This window comes from Prenolepis imparis, unplaced genomic scaffold, assembly GCF_030444845.1.
Source record: "Prenolepis imparis isolate NDT839.2.m4 unplaced genomic scaffold, iyPreImpa1.0 SCAF_7, whole genome shotgun sequence".
Classification (NCBI taxonomy): Eukaryota; Metazoa; Arthropoda; class Insecta; order Hymenoptera; family Formicidae; genus Prenolepis; species Prenolepis imparis.
This window is the reverse complement of record NW_028141165.1, coordinates 11,308,134-11,328,275: the sequence shown is the minus strand read 5'-3', so window position 1 is coordinate 11,328,275 and position 20,142 is coordinate 11,308,134. Positions and strand designations below refer to the sequence as shown.

Here is a 20,142-nt window from a genome sequence, read left to right as displayed (position 1 = left end):
CAAAAAATTAGCAGATTGTTTATATATATTTTTAGAATTATATATATTTTATTTTCTCCTTTTTCTGCAATCTTTCTTAATTATATATACGATATTAAACTTTCTTCTAAAAGAGCATTCATTAATAATTAAAATTAGATACTAGATCTTTTAAGATAATCACTTTGATCACATGCGAACTCTCTGATTAAGAGGCTGTCCATTTTCTATTATGCTTATTATATACATTTTTTAAAATTATAGTTGATTAAAAACAGAAAGTTTTTGAAAAAGTTATTTTAATAAAATTTTAAATAAAAATAAATATTATATATATATATAATATTATATATATATATTTTAAATAAATTTTACTAAAGTTATAATATTTTATGTTTTTTAATTATCAAGATATTTAGTGTCGAAAAATAAAAACTTGAGGTACAGTACATATAAACTGAAGGAGAAATATTTTTAAAGAAGAATTAATTTTAACTTATAGTATAATCAAAAATATAAAAGTGAAAGGAATGTTTATCGTAGGAAATATATTATTTGATTATAGGAATTAACAGTTTATATGTGTACCAAAGATACATCGCGTTTTATAAATATTGATTCGTTTGATAATAATCGCTAATCATTGTGGCAGTTTATGGCAAATTAAGTATACGCGCAAGGTGCACCGATTTGAATCCTGCATTCGGTGCAGCGACATAACCTCATGATTAGTTGAATGAGGTTAACCAGACTGTAATTAAATCAATGACGGCCATAAATTCACGAGAGGCGCGCGTTTGTGCTCGCGCGCGCGCACGAGATACATCAACGTAATTTCAAAATTGTTAATCACGTATTACTAGATTTGCGGTATACGCGAAAACGAGCACGCACATCGGTAAAATAATCGTAATGAATATTTATGTTATGCCGCGAACGATTCCTGTGTCTTGCTTAATGAACGTGATTTCATGAATTTTATGACGCGCTCGTTAATTAAACTCGGCGCGTATTTGTCAGGTGGAAATTTAATGTCTTTAATTTATAATAGTATTCAAGCCTCATAACTATATTCGTGTGCGGCTGTATATTATGTTCGGTATATTAAGTATTGCAAAATTATTAAGTGATAATTAAGTGAAAACATCTTCCTCATTTCACTTTTCTATATAATAATTTGCGATTTCGCTTTCTCAACTTTTACTCGTCAATTCGATACGAATTCTGTGATATTTTATTGCGCGAAATTCTACATATTACGTTATAACTTTGATAAATTAAAATTCAAGGATAGCCATAGGCTATGGAAAAACATAAAATAACATCTATACAATTAAATCATCTAAAAGTCGGAGAGTTAAATATAAAATATGTAAAGAAGAGAGAAAGAAAAAGACAGATTTGATAATATAGAAAACTTCAAGAAGCGAAGAGATTTTCTTTCCTTCTACTTGTTAAAATACGATACTCTTTAAATTGTTTGTGTCTATTGCTTGAAACCCAATCTGTATTTCATTAAATAAACTTGGTAAGTCTCTCTTAAATCAAAATTATTTTTTTGCACAATGCAAATAAAATTCCTTCCAGCATAAGTATCTTTAGACCAATAGAATGTGAAGGAGAATATCATATAAAAAAAAAAAAATTTTTTTAAAGAGAACAAGCTTTTTATGCGTCGACTGATTTAAATTCGCCCCGATGTAATGTTCTTTACAGTGTCTCGTTACGGTGTCGCGTCAAAACTGAAAGCCCCTTCCGTCACGCCTGCTTGAACAACACAGCGATTCTCGAGTCTCGCCCTTCATCTACCTAAATCAATCTTATCTTTAAGCACGGCGCTATATACAAACGGAGTTTAACGCAAAATACGCGGTCCCTATGGATCGCGAGAGCCGTGGCGAATCATCCCTCGACCCGGGGATGCGATTTTCAGCAACGCACGTGACGCGTGTCCGATTCAGCGAATGAATAAATAAAGTTGTCTCGCTATGAGAGACACGCTTTTTGCGTAGAAAAAGCCCGCCGGGGGAAAATTAATGCCGTTACCGGTTACAAGGTGCACACGTTTGAGTCTCGAGCTGAAAGGGGACGTTCGGATGACACATCATGGATAAAAGAGAGGGAGAGAGAAAGGGACGAAGATCTGGATGCGAACACGTAACCGGATTTGATTCGCGAAAGATCAAAGAACATTCTCTCTTTCTCTCTCTTGCGTTTGAGCGGAATTCTGCCACTGCGCGTAACTGATAGAGCCAATCAGAGGATACGAGTAGATAAGCGCATATGTCCCGTCGAATGCACGCGCGCACGCATGTGTTATCGGTGAAGATACGTCGGATAAGCGTAATACACATTGCACCAGGAGTGATCTAGAGTACTGCGAGCGAATGCACGATGCATCCAACACCTGGGCGCGGCTTTCTCCTTCTTCTTTTTCTCCCCTTTTCATTATTCAATTTTGCGACCACTGCCACCGATAAGGATAAGGCGAAACGAGCGACGCTTTATGGTCTTCGTGACTCGTGCAAGATACAGTTGTGCGGTAACTGAGTTTGTGCCTACAAACATATACATTCCACGCGCTCCATCTATTTTTATTACGGGACATTTGTGGCAAAACAAACGGTTGCACTTCCCGTCTTTGTTAACAGTATTTCACTTTGGAATATAATACAGCATGATGTATTGTGCTCAACATTGCATTTGTTGCATATACTTCTTTCGGATACTTCTTTTCGTCTGTTCACATATGCAGATTCCTTTCTTTTGTCTATGATTATTAAGGATATAAAAGAGCTGTGATTTAGAAAATTAATTGGGAATTAATTAATCAATGCAAAATTCTCTTATTATACATACAATTTCAAAATTAAATGTCTATAAATCCAACATCATAAATCATCTAAGAAGAAATAGATATTTGCATGACGTAATAAATTTTTATTAATTAATATTATATTGCAAGAGCATGATTGTGTTAAACAGCTTATGTTTAGACGTTATGTTAGTCTAAATAACTTGAACAACTTTTAACGAAGAGAGAAGAAGCAGACAATCCGTTGGAGCGATTACATCGTGCCTTCGTTTCACCCCAAGAAATTAGGGTCGCGTAGCAGCTTGCGACGATGAATCGCTATACGCGGCTACTCGATGCGTCTTTTCGACGGCGATCTCGAGGGAGCGCAGGCACTAGCTTTCGGGGTTGAGGGGTAGCTTTCGAAAGCAGCGGCCAAGAGGTCGACGATCGCGATAAGGGGCGTGGAGGCATAAAGGGCGAGCCGCGCACGACACACAAAGATCCCCAGGATAAGCGTCCCCTGACGTCATCTCCGGTAAATCTCTCTCTCTTTCTCTCTTCAGCCTCCCTTTTCATCTCTTCTTCTTCTTCTTCCCTTCGTCCTTCCTCCCTTCTCCAACGGGATCTCCTCGTGCGCGGACATATGCAAGGGGACGTTGTCTATTGAATTTTCATGATGTACACGCGGCATCTAAGTGACTCAATCTCAGCGAGCATGCAGGAAGTCGTCGTCGCTGCTTCGTCGCTATATTACTCCGAGCGAGCGTCGGGGTGGCTTCGCATAGCGTTACGATACGCTAACAAAGTAACTGATGCAGCTTGGAGCTGCGCACCAGGTTGCGTGCGTGCGTGTGTATGTGTGTTTGCTGTGTATGTGTATATATGTACCTCATGCAATATCCCGCGATAAAGGCGCGAATTTGCAAGCGGATGAGTCCGCGCGAATTTGTTTTTCAAAGTGGCTCCTTTTCTTGTCGCGAACGTGCGCGTTACGTCGTTCGGGAAAACGGCCGCGATTCGAAAGTTGCGGCGTCCTTTAAATCACAATAGGAGAATTGTTTAGATCGTCTGAATTCAAATGGAAAGAGCGTTGCGCGGTAATATATGTATCTGAATTCAAATAAGATGTGCTCTTTATTGCCCGCGAGGTTCTCAACGTGAACGATAATATTTTTCAAGGGAATAAAATTGTCTTTTAATTTTTCGATGTAACATTGATAATGCGCGCAATATATTTTTAATTACACATCTTCTCATTGACTCATTAATATTATCCGTGTTTGGCATTTAGAAAAATATTTTCTCTTTTACCTGAACTTTCTTAATTTTTGAGTATTTGATCATTTTTTTTTATTGATATATATAAAATGTTTATTTTTACATCAGCGAGAGGACAATTATAAAATAACTCATCGAGATAATAATATAAAATCGATTGGATAAAAAAGTTTGCGAAAATAAATTTCTCACTTAATTCTCCGATTGGATTATATTTTCATACTTATTCTCCGAGTTATTTTTCTTACTTCTATCTCTGGCAGATTTATTTAGCCTACTTTTCCGGGGTATACTCGTATAAAAATATCTCAAAATGTAACCACAAGCCTCACACTCGTAATACCCAGGAGAAATAACGAACGTTGTGTATCCAGTAAGTTGTAGGATATTACAAGACGAATATATACGCGTCATATCCAGTCAAGAGCCCATTTTTCATATTACTCTCCTGTTTAATATATAGATCAGATGCATATGCAGTTCAAAGTCTTGACGAAAATGGATCACGGCAAGGTGCGTACTTTCTCGCGCGTTGAGACGCTCAGGGAAAATCCATGAGAACCATGAGACTGTTCGTCACTGACTCTTGCATAATATGCATCAATCACGCTTGTATGAACACGTTGCTTATGAAATTTACGTTTATGTAATGTAAAAAAAATGACAAGGAGATAATGGAAATCAATTCCAATCAGTTATGCAATGACCGTTGCGTTTTTTTAACGAGCAAGTCATAACATCATAATATTTTTTTTAAGCTCGAGAAAGAAAAGTACGTATGTCGTTCTCGGCCATCTCGCGGATATAGACTTTCGCTTTACCGCGGATTGCGCGGTTTTATTACCCCGTGCACGTGTGCGGGATACGTGTAACTCCGAGAGAGTGTGCTTTTAACGAAGCAGAAATAACGCGATTACTTTCGTCGTTGTGAGTCGTTAAACTCGGAACGTCTTGGTCGTCATCGATCCGCGTAACTACGTCGTCGCCCATAGTCGCGACGTCGTCGTCGCCGTCGCCGCGACATCAAAGGCGGTATTCAATGACTTCGATCAAAGCACCGGAGGGGGTGAGGAAAAAAAGCTCGTCGAACCGACGACAAATCACTAATTTCTTATCCCCGTCATCGTTAACCAATCTTACGAGTCCTTGACTTTTCTTATCCTCTCGTTTCACGATTGTCGTACGAAAGCTTTTTACTCCAAGAATTTCAACATGCATCAAAATGCTTTGTCAATTTTCTACATTATTCTATCGTAAAGGATCCGTAAAATTTATTATATAATTTTATATTACTATATTAGAGGCGCATTTTTTTTTCTCAGTCGCGCATTTTGCTTTCAAAGAACAATCTCTACGTAGAGGTTCTCGATATCAGATCGCTTAACCGTTCGTAGATTCGACATACGTGGTCGTGAACACAGGCGCGTGCTGCGGTGCAATATCGTACACGCCTCGCAGCTTCGAAAGCGCAAACTGCAATTTCGTCCGCGAACAAAATCGTTCCGAACGCGAGAATGCACCGTGGCGGCCGGTGCAACACGCGGCGAAGGAGAAAAACAAGAAAAACGAAGGGAAAAAAGGGAGGAACGAGTCCGCCCGGGAACGAGGGATGTTTCGCAAAAGAATCTATAGTTCCATCTTGTCCGGCCATACACCTACAGGATGAAAGATAAGGAATTGGTTTCGGCTTAACTGCGTTTTCCGCCTTAATCCATTAGCGCTCACGAAAAGGGCGCTCTCGTTCCGGCGCGATCACGCGAGCCGCGGGTGAGCGATGCCGAGCCTGCTTCGGCATGAAATAACCAAGTCTCGCGGATGCGGATCCAAGTTTTTCGAGGAGTTTCGCAAGGAGAGAGCCTCGCTTTTTGAAGAAACAAATTCCGAACTTTATACGCTCCGAAAGAATCGAAACTTTCGAGGAGTTTCGAGATATTCGCGGCATTCGTTACCAGCGAAATGTCGCTTCTCGAGAATGAGTCAGACGATAATAAAGCGACGATAATGTAATTTTCTCTTATATTAAATTAGCATAATCACATTCTTCAGATATCATATTTCGCTGTTTAAATAAATTTTGCGAATTTTCAGATGAATGGTAATAAGTTATCGTAATTATTCTTGATGTAATTAATTCTTAATATTTTTATCGCGATTTATTTTAATCAAGTTTTTTTTTTATTCTCTAGATAAATCTTTATATAATCAAACTTGGATTTATCATATATTATTCTAGTCTGATATTAGCTTTCGTCAAGCATAGCATATATAAGTAAATTCATGTTACGAGACTTTAATCGACCTTTAGAGCTACTTCCAATATATGTATATTGGGATGAAGATGTTACATCTCATTACATCGAAAAACGCTCGATTATGCTGAAAAGTCTGTAAAAAGCTCGCAATTACGGGATTCCTCGCGATTCCGTGATGCAACGCATATCGGATGATCGTCGGACAAGTAAAGGCTGCGAACAGGTTTCCATCAGCGTCGGGTGCGATTATCCGCACTTTCGTGTTGCGAGGTGATAACTCGCCGCCGGCCGTCACAATAAATCTCTCGCTTACGATGAAAACGGGCACTATCGTCCGCTATTAGCTAACGCCATTCTACGATATTACATCTGTGCTCTCATATCGATAAAAATGTTAAAATGCGGACTTCCCACATGTATATTTATGTTTCTACATTTCGAGCTGAAAATTATCAAATCTCGAAAAAAAACCAAGAAAAAATTCATTTCTTTCTCTGTTTCTTTTCCTTTGGAATTTGCATAATGTTCAAAGATTATCAAAAACAGATCGATTTTGCTATTGTTTAGTCATTAAATTACGGCATAATAAAAAATATCAACCGCGCTGAGAAAATTAAAAGGCCGAGACCATGAAGAAAAATATAGAAAGGGTAGAGAAGAGAAAGCATAGCGAAAATAAGAGAGTATACAGTATTTTAATTAGTCGTTTGCACGTGCGCGGTTCGATAATAATCATCGACATATGCCGATGCGTTACATGGATGTTTATTAATGCTATCCTAATGAAGCGTCATTAGGGGCAGGATATGAGAAAGCGAGAAAGGGACAGTGAAAGGGTCCGTCAGCGTAGTGGTATATGGGCGGGAAGGGATGGCTGGGAATGAATGTGACATAGGTCCTCAACGCCGAATAACTTCCTGGGTGATTAACTGCTGAATCGCCAGGAACGTGAGCGAGGTTTCGAGTTAATTGCAACACTCGTAGTTTCTCTCTCCCCCTCTCTCTCTTTCTCTGCTTTATTGTCTCTTTCTATAGTCATGTTTAATTATTTCAATGGATGTAAAGTCGATTTCGTATACAATAAATCTATCGAAGTTAAATTGATCCTGAATTTTGGCTAAAGTGTACTGTCTAATTTTTTTTTTATAACTATGTGTTATGTACAGTGTAAATTATTAATTTAATTTCCTTAACTTCAGAATATATGTACGTTGTGCAGTTGGATCTTATTTTTCTAATATTTGCTCATACGTTTAAATTCTCTCCACATATTAATTTTTTTATTTAATATTTTGTTCTGTGCTATTCTATTTTTTATTTTTATTTTAGTTTTATTATATTTAGTCATATCATTCTAGATTTGGGTTTATTATTTTCTTATTTATTCTTATTTTGTATAATTATATATATATTTTAAAGAGTACTTGGAATGTACAGTAAATTTTATTCCACTCTAACTGTAGTTTGCCCTATTTTTCTCGCACTTCGACTTCCTCGTGTCGCGCACATAATTACGTAGACATTTTTGTTGCGTGCCATCGTTGCGGAGATCGGTGAAGAAAAAAATACACTCGTTGTACAACCGTAACAACGGTACGAAATAGTAGTTGCGGAGAAATATGGGCTACTGCTGCAAGTATTCGCCAAAGTTCTTAGTATAATTAAAGAGATTCTTGGGAACATTACGTAAGCGGGTATTTTTGAACCGGTGTAAAATTAGCGTTTGTCGTGCGCTGCAAATATATTCATGGTAAATACATATGTGTTATAATTACAAAAACTGCAAAGGAACATGTATCATATATTATTTATTACTAATCTATTATTAAATTTTGTTATCTTCTTATTAATTCATTATTTTTAATGTACCATAAACTAACTTTAATTTTTCGTTAAATTATTGTCATATAGGACAGCTATGTGAACCTAGCACTCGACTTTTTGAAAATTAATTTTTTAAAACGGAAAATAATAGCATTTCGTTTGTAGTTGTTTGTAGTAACAATAATTTCGTTTGTAGTTTTATCAATTAATAAATAAAAAAAATGTTTTCAATGACTCGCATCCGATATTGAGATATTGCAGATCCGCTTGCGGAGTCTTCTTTAGAATCGTTTGTAGTTGTTTGTAGTGATTTTGCTTTCGTTTGTAGTTGAGCGGTTCAAAAATTATAAACAGTTATTAACAATTTGTTTATAACTTTTGAATCGCTCAACTACAGACGAAAGGAAAATCACTACAAACAACTACAAACGATTCTAAAGAAGACTGCGCAAGCGGATTTGCGATATATTTAAAATTAACAAATTTACCTCTTGGACGAATAAACAATTGTTTATTCGTCCAAATTTCACGACAAGGGAAATTCGCGAATGCCGGATTGTCATTCGTATATACGGAGAACCCACGTAAGTGAATTCCAAAGATTCGTACCGCGCGACGCGGAAAGCTCAGCAGCCGGTCCGAGCAATCGTAAATCGTATCACAATAAAATGGCCGTGCTCCCGGGTATCCTTTTGAGCACACTTCTGGCCAACGGCATCGCTGAACTATTGTGTTGCGCCAGCGAAATGAGCTTCCGTTGAGATTTACGGTCGCATCCTTTATGCCCCGCGAAACTGCACCGAAGATAACGCCGCGAGAAAGGGGGGAAAGAGAAAGAGATCTGCGCACCCCCATTTGCTCATGTTGCTTTCGTGACGAATGGCAATATCGTGGCCGAATTCTATGATCCGCGATTAAAGTTTCCGCACCGAGCGTCTGCCGTGCTCGCGACAAATTTCATTTACTCCGGCGAAGCTTTTTTATCTCTTTAAGTCGCAATATTACAGGAAACTCTATACACTCCTTCGATTATACGACGGTATAGCAAAGCGGAGGAGATTAAACTCATTTTGTGTAATCGTTTTGCGGTAATCAAATTTAATCACATTGCTCTATATATGTTTAGTTTAATTTTAGACAGGCAACGGTATGAATTAATCGATGCGATTATACGCGTAATATCCGAACATTCTTGTCAGACAGAACAGAAATTTCTAAAAATATTCAATACAATAATTTGTCGTAAATTAGAATGAATATAGTATTTTTTATTCTCAAATTAAAAATATATTTATGAAAATTTAAACGCGACATTATTAAAGTTATACTCGTCAATGTCAATTTATTAATCCTATGATATAATAATACATAATTAAATATGACGCCTTGCATATTGCTATAATTACCATGAACAATTAGCGGGTATTGCGCCAATGGCATTATGACGCAATATGAAAACTACACACATGATCATGTATTGGCTTTATAAAACTATTATGTATCCAGGTTGATTTTAATTATATCAAAATTATTTATTATTTATCAACACAAACAAAGCACGCGTAAAGCACTACAAACAATAAATTTTGTAATAAGTCAATCAATTATTTGCATTTTTGTGTTGCTCGTCGCAATAATTACTTATTGTTATTTGTGTGTTAAATTATAATTACTTTGGACACACATACATATACACAGAGAATAATTATTTCTGAACCATATATAATGACGTGCATCATAAAATAATGATGCTGCATAAATTATGAAGATATCGAACGAGATATATAAACGCAATTATCGAGCATAAAAAATTCTTATATATACATATATTAATTTTTTTTCCTTATTTATACTGTTTGTCTTTATCGATTACAAGTAAGAGTAATTAGTATGAATTTTATTTTTCCATCATATGGAATCTTGACTTACATTTTGTTTTCCGAAATGATTCAATTAAAACGCGATCGTCCCTAAGTCGATGCGACCGCGAAAAATGCAGACAAATCCCACGGGAATCCCGAGACGTCTGTGAAACTAATCGGTCGATTCGATCGGTCGTTGATGCTCTCGTTAGCCGGCGGTTTTTTCTTTGCCACAGCAACCGGCCATTTGTGGCCGAATTAAGTGATTCGACAATGCGATGGTCAGACGCGAAGATACGGGGCAGCAACGAAGCGCGCGAATTTCTCACCGCCGCGCCAATTTGCTCGATTTATCTCGCGTTTCCCGTCGTTTCATGTCAGCGGTCCCGCCCATTTTCCTTCGTCGCGTTCTCTCATTTCGCGGCCGAGATCTCCGCTCAATTGCACTCTGGCCGGCTTCTCGACGCGCGCGTCCGGCAGGAAATAATTGATGATACGCGCCCAGATCGGCGTGATCTTGCATCGCGCAGCACATTCCGCGGAAAAACGCGGCGGCGATTTATTATCGCCGGTTGTCGATAATCATCGACGCTGTATCCTCGTTGAAGCGCGATTCAGCCGTACGCCGCGCTCGATTTTTTACGGCCTATTGGCTCGTCCAACGTTTCATCTTGCGAGAGATATTCGGCGTTCCTGTCGCGTTATTAAATAATAATTCATGCTTGCGTATCACTAGTTGAAAACATTATTATTGATTTACGAAGCGACCCCGCGCTTTACACCGGAATAAAAATTTATTGTTATTCAAGACTTTGTTTCTTTAAAAGGCATTGTAACTTTCATTATTGTATTTGATAAAAATTGCATAAGTAATTCCATATGGACTCTAAAAAATGGTGTACTTCACTCTATGATTTATTTGATAAGATAGTTCTTGAAAGGGAAATTTTAATATAATTTGAGAGCTTTCTAAATAACTGATTAAAAAGAAAAAGAAACTTTAATTTAAATTATTATATTTATTTTTGTTTTAAACTGATAAAGTTAGATTAATATTTATTTAGTGGGGAATATTTATTTAGTTAACATCCATTACTTGATAATTCGTAATATCACTAATTACTACTTTTACTACAATTAATAAGTAAATGAATTTCTCTATATGAGAGAGAGAGAGAGAGACATAAAATCGAGATATAAAATAGCTTGAATCTGCGAGATTCAATTAACTTTTATATTATGATTACATGTGCGACGATTATTACGCGAACACGAAACGGATAACTTCCGATAGTTCGATAAAATTTCAGTCGAGAGCAATCGACCGTAATGCTCGGTCGTGCCGCCGGATGTACTTTCGTAGAGACGAGAGTTAAAGCCCGAATCACCGATGGATAGAGAGGACCAAGCAAGCGTCCAATGCCACTCGAAAATGTCCTTTAATAGGGGGCTTCTCGAAATGTCGTAAAATCTTTATCGCGAACTTTGCTCCTTCTTACGCCCCAGTCGTTTTCCTTTTTCTCTCTCTCCTCTCTCTCACTTTTTTTCTCTGTGTTCCGCGTCGTTGTCGATTACCCGGTGAAGACAGTCCGTCGATATGAAGACGACGAAGGAAAAATTAATTCAGCTGCGCCAGTCTATCGAGATCAACTTCATGTTTAATCACACATCACTCGGTCGGCCGCAACTTCTACTGAACTTTTAATATTCCGGATATTGGAATCTAGATAAGTTTAATTAAAGATTAGGTCTTGGAAACCTCTGTCAGCCGCCGACCGGTTAATTCTCGAAGAGATTGCTTTTTTATCACCGCGCGGCACTCTATCGAGTTACAGAAATTTTTTATCTCATTTTAATTATTCTCACTTTTCTCTATGTCGCAATAGTTGTCCAATGAATTTTATCGAGTATATTCTGCAGACAATTTTTATGGAATTTTAAATCATCACATAAGCCTTCAATAAGGAGGAATTGCTTTTTTATTACTTCTTTTTCTTTATCACAAGAAAAGATCTCCAATTTTCAGAAATCTCTATTTAATTATTGCCATCGTTTAACATCATAATTATTGTCCAATAAATTTTTACAAATGAGCTTTGCAGGAAACGTATATATTATTTCACATCTATATGATTATTATAAACTATAAAATTTTATTCTGTTATCTAACTTACTAACCACCGTCATATTTATTTCTATTACTCGAATGGAGATTGATGGTTGATTTATATATATAAAATAAAATTTTAATAAGAACTTTTGAACTATTGGTGGAAAAAAATGTCGCAAAAAAAAAAGAAGAGATAGGGAAGAATCTCTCGAAAGAGGGAATTAAATCTAGTTCGACCGAATCTATTACGACTACTGTCTGACTGAACGCAATTTTTGCGCGGTCCCTGAAAACCATTCGCCAGACAGCGTACCACGGCTTTCGTCAATGGATTACCGCGGAATTCCTTTGTGCAATCGCGGTCGTCTTCTTACAGCTCTCTCATCCTTTTTTATCGCTGCTCCCTTCACAGTCACTCGTTATATCCTTTCTTCGTCCCCAAGGTTCTTCCTCGCGGAAGCAGACCTTATTTCCTCAACGTCCAACGTCGCGTATAATTTCGCACGCGTCGGTGAAGAATCGATACTTGCTGGAAGCCCTTCTTTATACCTTTTAATCAGGAGATTAGCATTGACCTGCATAAATGACGAAGTTATCGGCTGTAGGGCTTATGCAAACAAACGAGCAACGAAAATGAGTATTGGCAAGAGCTTGGCGCTGCAGAAGATTGTTACACTCGTTCGAATTATCAAAGCTCTCTGGCAATTTATTAGTTAACGTTACAACGATGTAATTGTCGCGTAATGCAACGCGCTCGACGATATCAAGCTATATATACGAATCCGATTAAGCGCATCGTGGTAGTCGTGTAATCGCACCGTAATTATTGCATGCGTCGAAATTGTCTCGCAAATGCGGATCGTTCCGCGCGATTCGCGTTCGTATATTCGTTGTACATATCGCACACATTCCGCAGATATTAAATCTATTATTCGCGGGTTCTTTTTTTCTTTTTTTTTGTCGTGCCGTCGAATTTTTAACCTCTGGTGACTTTTGGCCGGAATTATGTCTAACGGGATTTTGGCGTCCGGGATTGAAACAGAGAGAGAGATGGACATGTACCATCTACATGGACAGTGGCTGGACCGCTATTCTCAGAGAATCAATGAAAAATCCGTGCCCCTGAATAGTCACAATCGGACAATGCCCGATCATGTCGCTTCATCGTCGAGGACCGGAGGATTTTTATTCCTTTGGACCGACGCGGTCAGTCAGGATGATGCCACCCCCCCTCGATGAAAAAGCGAAAGAAAGAACGGCCGAACTCGCGCGCGCGCGCGCGCCTTTCACCCGGGTTTATGAAATCCGAGGGATCCAATTTGGCGGGGAATTCGCTCTAAACGGCCACGGGGCACTCGGTTGACACCCGACCCCTGAGCCGCGTGTCCACGCGCTCTGCTGGAATGTGCCTCGACGGTGCACGACGGGAAATTAATTTGAATCCACGTACGCGTAAAGCTCCGGCTTTGACGCGCACGCATCCTTTCCTCTCTCTATTGCGTTTAGTCTACTGGAAATCTTGTGTAAAAATAGCGGAAGGTTGAACTTGTGCGTAACAACGAGATATTTATCAAGTCGCAGATGATTTATTCCGCAGATTAATTATACAATGATGAAGTGAATCTATACCCTCCCCTCAATATGGTATAGATTTGAATATGTATAAATGCGAATATATTTAAATGTAATTAAACACGAGTAATTAATATTTAATTAAATCTTAAATATTAATAGATACAAATAGATATAAAAATCGGATATATAATTAGACAATATTTTATTATATATTATAAAGATATATATATATATATATATATAATAAAAAATACAATATTATATATTATACTATCTTATAAATTCAAATAAAAAATATTGCATTATAACAAAAAGGAAAATACTTGAAACGTTCTCTAAATAAATATTTTATAAATAGCTGTGAAGCACAGAGAATTGTGTGCATTAAGTAAGGTTTGTCGCTTTTGTAATATATTCTTTTATATAGTTGATTGGCAAAAAAGCTTCAGGACATGCTCTCTCTACAATCTGTGGTTTGAATAAATGTGATTTCGCATGCGCAAATAAAAGCGAACGATAATTAAATATAAACGATTATCCGCAATATTTTATAAATAACGCCCGATCAGTTTTGCAAAAAATATGCATTGTTATGCGAGCATGTGTTTCATGACAATGATTTATCGTTGCAGATTTGGTGAAAATTACATTCTCTGTAAATCAGTAACCCCAGCCTTTCGCGGTTAAACGCATTCTATTCTGTAACCAAATAATAAACCGAAAATACTCGGTGTACGTATACAGACTGCGTTATTTTACAGAAAAAAAAGAATAGAGCCTACTCTGTTAGTTTTTTTTACACGCTCCACGAATCACTTCAATAACTGGTGGTTTACTCGTTCGAAATACCGACCATTTAAACTCTAAATGTACGACGTCATGAATGATCTGGACGACGGGGATCGAGTTATTTGCGAATATCGAATTTTCGGAATATAGAATCGCGCATTGTAATCGCATACATTTGTGTTAAAATAATTTTTTTGTTCAGAAAGCTCGATAAGATTGTTTATAATTGACGTGATGAATTCATTTCTCTTTCCTTTAACTTCAAATTATTATATTTAATTTGAAATGCATTCGATATAGTGTTATGTTCAGCAGATAGTTTATTAAATATTTGATGATTTTATAATTCGTATCTTCGTATAACTTGGAGCAAAGAAATTCCTACAGTCAGTTGGAAATTTTCATAAACTTGTCGAGAAGTCCCGAGCAAAATTGTGTGTCTATGCTTTACGCCTAATGCCTAAAACAGTTTTGCACTTCTGGGAGACCACCGAGCCCGACGACTTACGAGTCGCACGTAATCCCGCGGAAAACCCTCGACGGATAAATGACTGCGTAGCATTCATTCGGGAGCGTCGTAAAAATGTAAACCGACGTTATTTATGCGACACACGTGGCACGTGTTGTGTGCAGCCAGCCAGCAGCGCCGGCGCCCACGTTGACCTCGTTTTAACGGAAGACTAGTTCCGCTTGCCGGCGCATTTTTTTTTGTCCCTCGGTGTGGCGTTTTTTAAATTTTGCGGATGACAACGGGGGGACAAAAGAGATCGACAATTCTTCCCGTTCTTGTCCCCTCATCTTGGGCAGAACGCGCGAAAAAAGCGAAATTACGATATGCAACCCGACTTATAAAAAGGATCCTAAAGCGAGAATAGCATAAACTTCACAGCAAAGTAAAAATTATTGTCAGAAAATATGTTTAGGTAAACAGAAAATCAGAATATAAAAAGACCCTCGACTTTGCAAGTCCCTTTCGGAATCACGCGTAAGAAATTTCAATAATTTGGAATATCGAAGGAATAAAATTTTATGACCGAAACACGTCCAACATCTTTCGCCAACATCTTCCGCATATTTATCGCGAAATAAAGGGCGTATAGACGTTGGTAGATTGTAAATAATCGTAACAGTCGCCCGCGGTAACGCGGATAATATCGCTTCGCGATAATACGCGCAGATATTCGCGCTATACACATGATGACGCACTTTCCATTACGTCGATGTTTCATCGTAAAATCAGTATATCCCGCACATTTGCGCTCTCGATGCGGGTACGTTGAATTTCATTACGCGACGCAATTCGGCATTATGCGTATTCGCCGCGGCGAGCGAGATGGGTTTATGGGAGCCCACACGCTATATCAGAGAAAAGACATTCCGGGTTTTTCGAGATGGACCATCGCGCCGAAAATTTATTCCGAATTTTTGCCGAGTGAACAACCAATTCGAGGTGATTCCAGTACTTTTGACGGAATTGAACGTCGAAAAGGATGATCCCCCGGCCAATTGCGCATAGAGTTGACGAGTTGATGAAGAGGAACCTCGAATGCGCTTTTTCTGACACGCACGTTTGCGGCGAGACATTTTGTTAAAAAATAGATTCAAAATGGAAAAAAAAGTCCAGCGGGAATCGATCAAAAATAATCCATGAATTCGTTCGTGCGTGCAATTCTTTAGGCTAATTCAAATCCAACTCGAAATTTCAACGTGTAGAACATTTATTTCTTACACACACTTCGATTATAATACATAAGCATTATATAACATTATATTTAATAGATTTGTTGAACCAAATGTTAAAATTAGATTTAATAAAAAAAAAATACTTATTGTGATTTAATTTCTTTAGTCAATTTTAAGTGGATCTTTTCATAGTGTCAAAAGAAAATTTAAACCTAATCAATCTGACATATTTATATTAAAAATGAAAAGTTGTTCTTCCACATACATTCCATCAAACTTTTGCTAAGACAAAGCTATTAAATTGATACAAAAAATTTGTCACATTTATTAAATAAAATAGATAACAAAATTATAACAAAGTCGAAGCACTTTACTATAATTTTCTTATGTTGGAAAGAAATTTTTTAATCATCTACTTTTTAAAAAACTTAAAGTTTCAAACTTAATTTAATACAGAGAACTTGAAAGAAAAATGATAAACTTATTTCGCACCAACTTTATATACGTCGAAAGCGCTGATAGAAATCTTTAGTGAAATCTCTATACTAAACTCAACGTGCTAAATGCACGCTTTCGAAAAAGTTCTGTGCCAAGGGGAAGACCAGTCGGATAAGTGGCCCCTAAACCGGGTATAGGACGGAATCCCGCAAGCATTCGCAGACAGGCAAACATCGGTGAGTCGTACGCGAGTCTGGTTCGTCCGTTCTTTCCTCTTTACTCCGCTGTTGGCTTTTCGGTGGCTCCCTTCCGATTCGGTCCATTTTGTTGACACTCGCCGGAACTCTAAACAGCTTCCGACGGAAGTTTCCCCGCGGTCTCCGCGGGGCCGAGCAGGGTGGATCCCGAAACACCCTTTTGGTGGATATTTAAGCCACCGCGCGGAAAGAACGCGAAAGAATCGTGCGCCAGCGCTCACCCTCCCTATAACTCCCGGGATTTCCCCTTAATCTTGCTCGACCATGCATTCGGAATTACCCACGGTCGGCGTGTGTACGTTCGCGATAAATCTATCGCGTTGGACAAATCTTCCGCTCTCGTAATTCCGCAGGGCGCGAATACACGCGACGGGACGTCGCTGCGAACCGGAAAAGGGAGCACTAATGTAGACATTACAATGTGTCTTGACACTTGACGGCATACATAGATAAACTTTATGAATTTCTAAATTTAACGGGAATCCCGCGATTCTCTCTCTTAAGAAATCCTTGCACCTTGTATAAACTAGTGTATATATTAATTTTATTTGATAAGAAGATAAGTACATATATGTATAAAAGTCTTAAAAGAAAAAATTATCAATGATACATTTATAATAATATGTATATAATAACTGTGATTCTCACAGACACTATCTATTTCGATTAAATCTTTTAGTCTTTATAATTTTAATAATTATAAAAATATTTTTACACATAAATATATCTGGTATTTTTTTTACATAACAATGAAAAGTGTGATGGTTTATTCAAATAGATTGAATAAAAAATAGTAATTGATTTAATGTAAAACTGGATAAATATCTCTAGATACATGTCGCAATTTTCAACAAACTGTCGAAAATAAAAGATAAAAATGATTTTTGTTGCGAGATATCGATGAAATATGCGAGCTGACTAAGGATTAACGAGCGTTTTATTATGAGAGAATTTATATAGATCAATTATATTTTTTTATTAATCGCACATATTGTCATGTAAATTTGATTTTTTTACACGAAATATTTCCTTGTTTTAAACGCATATGATGGCGTTGTATTTTTATATATTACTTATTTTATTATTAATTATAATTATTATTTATTTCATTATTAAAACTCAGCTTTTATATATGCTAACTATAATAATTATAAAAATAAAATTCTATCTTAAAATATATTAAATCTAAAAATTAAATTAATTTTATCAAGATATTGGTGATACAAGATAAAAAGTTTTTCGTTTTAATTAGTACTATTATTTGTTCTGTTGATTTGACATGAAATGCTGCATCATCTCTTGATCATTCAACTTAGTAAAATTTCTTTCAAAATTTACTCAAAAACAGTTTAAAGAACATCCATGACGCGTAAGATTATATTAAGCAGATCGTTGGTGTATATATTCGCATTTGTCCACTTTTTATAGCATCCACGCGTGCGATAAATCTGTCAACTCGCGGGAAAGTTTAGGTCGTAACTTAGGAGTAACTTTGTGGTTCACAAAGGTAGAATCGCCGGGACGGGACGATGTGGACGAAAGTTTAAAGCTCTCATGCAAATTTCATCTTCTTCGACTAATAAAATACATCCTTATCTCTATAAGTCTAAAGCGCCATACATCTTTATATTCGTCATTCGACCGTTTACAAAATTAATTTTCTAATGTTTATTTTGTGTGTGGATGAATGTTGCGCGAATTCGTTATAAGTTATATTAGGCAGGATTTTAAACGTACTATTGCAACGATATTAATCTTACAGTCTTATGACTTATGGAGGATCGCAGTCATCGTGAATGTAAGTTTTACCGTCCTTCTGAAGGAGTCGGTGTAATAAAGCAAAGATAAAGAACAGCCCGGAGTTCGATTAACTTCTCGCAATCGTATAAATCCGCGCGATAAATTATTCTGACTTAATAGTTCCGGAGAACTCCGTAAATTCAGTCTGGCCAAATCGCCGAGGCTCGCGAGATACCGGAAGCTATACTTTTTCTCATGCTAATATTCTTTCACTTCCGCTCAATAAAGTTCACAAGTATACGATGTCACGGTGTGTATTCGCTGTAATTATTCTACGAATACATTGTACAACGAGTTACACAAGAGCGATTTCTAAAACGATTACGAAAGAATGCTCGATAATTTCCGTGAAATGTAAAGACTTTCTTTTTATTAATTTTTCTGCAGTAAACTTTTATTTCTAATGGTGTGTTAAAATTTGGCAAAGGAATAATGGGTAAAATATCGGGGGGAAAATATGTATGCATTGTACGCGAATAATTTATTCAGGACGATCCAATTATAATAAAACTGACATTTCTCGAAACTGATCTCGAAACACATCGCGCTATTATCTCGGCGAACGCGATTCTTTATGCGTTGTATCCGAGATGCGGATCTATAAAACAAAGGGGGAAAACTGAGATAACCCGGAAGGAAGATGAATCTTCGAGGGCGCGGAGAGAGCTAGCTCCCTGCTCTCCTCTTTCGCCTAATAAAATTCCAGGGGCGTCGGTCGATCGCCGTGTCGGTGTCGCGACGCCCACGAAGTGCCGTAGTCCTTGCGCCACTTCGGTCGAGCGCGGATGGTGTGTTTTCCAGCTGTGTAAACAGATTTTATGCGGAGTGTAACCGCGCGAGATGCGCGAGGGAAATAGTGTGCCCCCTCATTGTCTATTCCAAAAGCCACTTGTGCCTGATGATACTCTTTCCTTTTATCCGATTCGAAATTATCTTTATTGTTCTTCGAAACTCCAAGATGTGATGAAAATTTGTCCCTTTATTTTATATAAATATTATTTCTTCTATCGAAATTTACGATATATATATATTGTATGTATTACTTTAACACAATAAAAAAATGTATAGTGTGATGCGATATATGTGCGAGTTATAGGTACATTAAAATTATTAATAATACGATAAATGATATAAATTTGAAGAGTAAAAATATATATATATAATAAAAATACAATATTTATATATCTAGGATAGTAAAGTGTGATTGCAGGTTTAGGATTAAATTAGAGATTTCCATCAGGGATATTAATAGTCAAACGCTATAATTGCGCATCTAAATATTTGAACGAGAGAATTTATTCGACCATCTATCATCCTTATCGTTTATATAAATGGTCGATTAATTCTCTCGATCAAACAAACAACATCGGAGAGTGCTTTGCATATCAAATCCGGGAAACGTTATTATAGCAGTCAATCCATCAAACAACGATCCTCACATTAATGAAATTGATAATCTAATATCCCAACAAAGAACGGACAACTGTACATACATAAA

At 37.1% G+C, this 20,142-nt stretch overlaps 2 protein-coding genes and 1 long non-coding RNA gene across 9 annotated transcripts in view; 1 reads left to right on the top strand and 2 right to left on the bottom strand.

The window, feature by feature from the left end:
• The window catches only part of Fas3 (fasciclin 3), a 301,339-nt gene that overhangs the window by 90,434 nt on the left and 190,763 nt on the right, over positions 1-20,142 (top strand). The gene's annotated exons all lie outside the window — the stretch shown is intronic.
• Positions 1-20,142, bottom strand: part of LOC145938777 (uncharacterized) — a 431,555-nt gene that overhangs the window by 251,228 nt on the left and 160,185 nt on the right. The gene's annotated exons all lie outside the window — the stretch shown is intronic.
• Prd1 (pleckstrin homology domain-containing protein pruning defect 1) overlaps positions 1,292-20,142 on the bottom strand; it is a 282,723-nt gene continuing 263,872 nt past the window's right edge. Inside the window, exon 10 of the transcript XR_014425729.1 lies at positions 1,292-1,304. The gene's annotated coding sequence lies outside the window, so the exon portion shown is untranslated. The remainder of the gene's footprint in view (positions 1,305-20,142) is intronic.